Here is a 4,453-nt window from a genome sequence, read left to right as displayed (position 1 = left end):
ACCATTCTCTTTAGCTCCAACAACTTTTACTGTTCATTTTAGGTCATTTATGTATATAATTAGAATAGGAGATCATTTACGTAATTAATCAAAATTTTAGTTTGATTTATATAAAAAAGCCTCAAAGGAACCATAGATCATGGGCATATTTCTCTTCCATGAAAGTTTTGCATAGGTGCTCCACATCAATGTATTGTGTGTTCTTTGGATCAAAGTTAATTACATGGAGCTTGAAGAAACGTTGGTGTCTTGGTCCACTACCGAGGCAGAATATAGGAGCCTTGCTCATGTAGCATCAGAAGTAATGTGGGTATAGACTGTCTCGGGGATATTGGAGTGGACATTTTTTATACTCTAAAAATTTAGGGTTCCTTTGGTTTACTAGTGAAGGTCAGTGTGGTGCAGTGGAGGACAGTAAACTCACTGGTATGCTGTTTGGTTCAACAACACAGTCCAGTGAAAACTTTAATCAGCCACATTGATATGCTGAAAACAGCCTGGAGGATTTAGCTGCATTGATATTCCGTTCTTATGATTTGTGTCTTGCAGGTTGGAGGCTCTGAGGTGCCTACTTCATCTGTTAGTGTAGAAGCAGACAAGGTATGTATTTAAAATAGTGAAACTAGTTTAAAATCTTGTTGTAGCTCAAATAAGTTCTATTTCCGGAGTTAACCTCACTGTAAAAGATATTAGATAGAATATGATATATCCCCATCAATGATAATATAAGTGCTCTCTTTAATACTCCTTTGAAAATATAGGGTATGTCGTTAAAACCATTGATAGAAGGAAATTCGTTGGCTATATTCTAATATGACTCTATGAATGCTACTAGAAGGTTAGGTGACAAAGTTTAAGGTTCTTTTTCTCCTTGTTGCAATTTTGTAGCCTCTGTAAAATGTTTTGTAGATTCACAAGGGAAACTTCTGAATTCTTTACCCTCTTCCTTAGAAATATATGATGAGTAAGGGCAGCATCAACGTAAGCAGAAACTGATAGGTAATCGAGTCCTACAGTTAATACAGATAGATGGGTTGGTAAAACCAATGAAGGCATAGAAATGGTTATATTTTCTATATAAGAAGATTATATTGAAATTGATTACCTGCAATTAAATCAGATCAGTCATCTGTGTCACTTTCAGAAGTTAAAGGCCTTGTTCCATTAGTTACTAAGATATTTTCTTGAAGTGACTCATAAACTGGAGTAATGATGGGACTGACATTTGTGTAACCATCAAGCCAGAATTGAAGCACTGAATCTATGGCACAAAAAGATTCCTCCAGTTAACGAGGAAAAATGTAAAATCTTACCTACAAGTTTGATGTCTATGTTATCAACCAACCATTGTGCCCCATTTTCTTAAATCCTGTAAAGTCTGAAGCAAACTCTGTTTTATGCATCAGCCTCCTGAAAATGAAAACATATCAACAATTTTAAGCCATTTCTGTAGAACAAAACAAAAGTCAATCCTATCAAGTAGCATCACCATTATTAAAGACATCTGATATTGTCATGCTTCAAAAATCCTCTTGATAGGAGCCGACTCAACTATATTCGCTTTATGCATATGTAAATGCAAACAAATGAATAGGTGGTAAGTTCATATTGAGTTCCGACCTCTAAGGGCATTGCAGGTTCTGTCACTATATGATATCTAAAAATGAAATGAAATGTTATGATTTTCATTGCTAAAGAGTTTGTTTTAGGGCATGGATAGGAAAACTAACAGAACGTGTAGTTGTTTTTTAATTTCCTATACTAGACTAAAGGTGAATGTTATCTGTTGAAATTAATATAATTTATATTTTAATACAAGAAAAAAAAACAGTAGTTTGACAATAGAAAAGGGATTGTGAATGTAAGATTGAAATCTCATGCTAAATGTCTATGACTTGGGCGAAATATTTTGATTTTGTTAATGCGTGTACTCATATTATATTTTTTTATGTTTAGTTTTCATATATGATAATCATATTTAATATATTATTTATTTAAATAATTTTTTAAACATAAAACTTTTTATTAAAGGACAAAAATAATAACCAAAACAAAAATGAAAGACAACGACGAACAATTAAGACCCCAATTAATAGATTTACCTATTACACCCATTCTTATATCCTTTAGAATCATTGAAATGAGTAGTAGAAATATTATCATTCAAAACAGAAATAAGACCAGAAGGAATGATATTCCTTTATTGACATCTGAACGGTTCAAAAGGACATATAAATGAAATTAAATTTTAACAGTAAACAATCTTGAATTAATAAGCCAAACTCTAAATGTTTGCATTAGGCTTCATAAAAGCATTAATAACCTCCAAACATCGAAATGAAAAATAACTCTATCAAAATGCAATGGTTTTAGCTAAGACAAGCTTTTAGAATTGAAAATTTTTGAGCGGTGAGATAGTTGAAAAAATTTTAAAAATAATACGTAGTTTTGATCAGACTTGAAATTGATTTGAATTAATTATTTACAATATAATTTAAGTTTATACTCAAATTTTTAACCAGCTCTACCTAACATATTAACACGTCTCTCAGCCAATGTGTGTGGAATTGACATAAGCATGGGTTATTGTACACATTATGGATAAGAGAGCTAGAAATGATTTTAAAGTAAAACATCATTTTTTCCCCTCCAAGTAAGGTATTTATTATCTTCTTTATTTGGTTGGATTACTATTGAAATTTAGGTGTAATATATTATTTGGTATTTGAATTTCACAATTTTTTAATGTGGTGTTTGTGTTATTTTTTTAATGCGGTACATGTATTTGACAAAAGTTGTATATTTTGATACCAAAAGGGATCAGTTTTAATAATTTAATGTTTAATTCGAGTTTTAGGATTGATTTGATGAAAATTCATAAATAATAATAATATTAGCAATTAATTTTTATCAAATCCAAATTGTATTTAACAAGTACACACAATTAAATAAATTCACAATTAATATTAAAATTATTTTATTAAAAAATATGAAAATTTAAATCTAATAATATTTGCAATTAATTTTTATCAATTTAACTCTAAAACTTGAATTACATACTAAAAGGCTGGTACTGCTACATTAAAAAAGACTCAAACTTAGGTACCAAATGATATATTAAGTCTAAAATTTATTTCCAAAACCAGTTATGTAGTTCAATTAGTCTTTGTTTAATTTTATGAAGCATAGTGTACAGGCCCAAATTCGCCCGGCCCAATTGATGAAATTGAACCCAATCTTAAAAATCACCCAAACCCAATCTAAACCTAGCCCAAAAGCCCATAACTTTAACTTTCAGCAAAAAAAAAAAAAAGAAACCCTAGCCTAAGAGCTGCCGCTGCTCCTCCTCGGGCGCACCACCTGCGCTTCGTCCCGAAGCTTGACTCCTCTGCTCCATCCCATCACCTCCTTCAAAGCCTGCAAAGAGAGCAAAAAAGAAACGAAAGTAGCAGCCATAACAGAGGCAGAAACAATGATAGAACAGTAGCAAGGACAAGAGCATACAGAGAGTAGAACCTAGACATAAACAGTAACAAGGAATAATATTGTATTGTTATTTTTCGGCTATAAAGCCACTGAAAAACGGATGTAAAAAAGATGGGGGGATTCAAAAAATATATGAAAATCAATCAAAAACGAAAATTTCAAAAGGTTATCTTTTGCTCTTAGTTTGGTTTCAATTTCTGTTTTCATCTTTTTTTTCTTTTTATTATTACATTCGAAAATCAAAAAGAAAAAGGGAGGGAATACCCTTACCGTTGATTTTTTTTCCGGCCGCCATCGTTGGTGTGCGCACAACGGAGCAGCTGCAAGGATGGGCTAACTCTTTTGCCCTAGCAGAGAAAGATTGAAAACCTATTTTGTTTCTTTTTATTTCGGCGCAAGCTAGGCTTTGAAAACCTAGCAGAGGAAAAGAAGAAAAAATGGGGAGGTGGGCTCTGTAAATTTTTTAAAAAGAAAAAGGAAAGGGGTGAAATAAAAAAATAAGCAAAATTTGTTTATAAAACAGAAGCAAACGACATTTGGGAAGGAAGGGGCTGTGCATTTCCATTAAATGGGATATTTACCCCCTGGCCCTTCCGTGTTTCTTAGATTATTTAATTTAGTTCTTTATTTTTTTAAATTTGACCCCTTAACTTTATTTCCTATTCAATTCGGTCTTTTGGTTCGTCAAAGAGACTTGTGCGCTTAGTGGTGTGGGATATTTTCCCTATGAACCCCTGCCTGTTTAAGTGCGTTTCATGTGGGTTCTTGTTGGCTTTTTGTTATTGAGGATTAATACCCCATATTTTTATTTTGATTTCAATTGAACCCTTGACCCCTTTTATTTTAAACTGTTTATATATTAATACGTTGTTTTATTTATTATCTATTTTAGATTTTATATATTATTTAATTTAAATTATATCACATGGTATTTTAAAATTGGTTATATTATTTATTTATACATGTA

The 4,453-nt window shown here is 31.6% G+C and overlaps 1 long non-coding RNA gene across 1 annotated transcript; it reads right to left on the bottom strand.

The window, feature by feature from the left end:
* Positions 1-3,098: 3,098 nt before the first annotated feature.
* LOC107937854 (uncharacterized) lies at positions 3,099-3,996 on the bottom strand. The gene is made up of 2 exons (XR_005906351.1): positions 3,757-3,996; positions 3,099-3,417 (listed from the first exon to the last, which is right to left on the bottom strand). It is a non-coding gene; the product is annotated as an uncharacterized lncRNA (long non-coding RNA).
* Between the last annotated feature and the right edge of the window lie 457 nt (positions 3,997-4,453).

The sequence above is a fragment of the Gossypium hirsutum genome, chromosome A12 (assembly GCF_007990345.1).
Source record: "Gossypium hirsutum isolate 1008001.06 chromosome A12, Gossypium_hirsutum_v2.1, whole genome shotgun sequence".
NCBI classification, from domain to species: Eukaryota; Viridiplantae; Streptophyta; class Magnoliopsida; order Malvales; family Malvaceae; genus Gossypium; species Gossypium hirsutum.
Note: the sequence above shows the minus strand (reverse complement) of the source record. Positions and strands in the feature narration are given on the sequence as shown.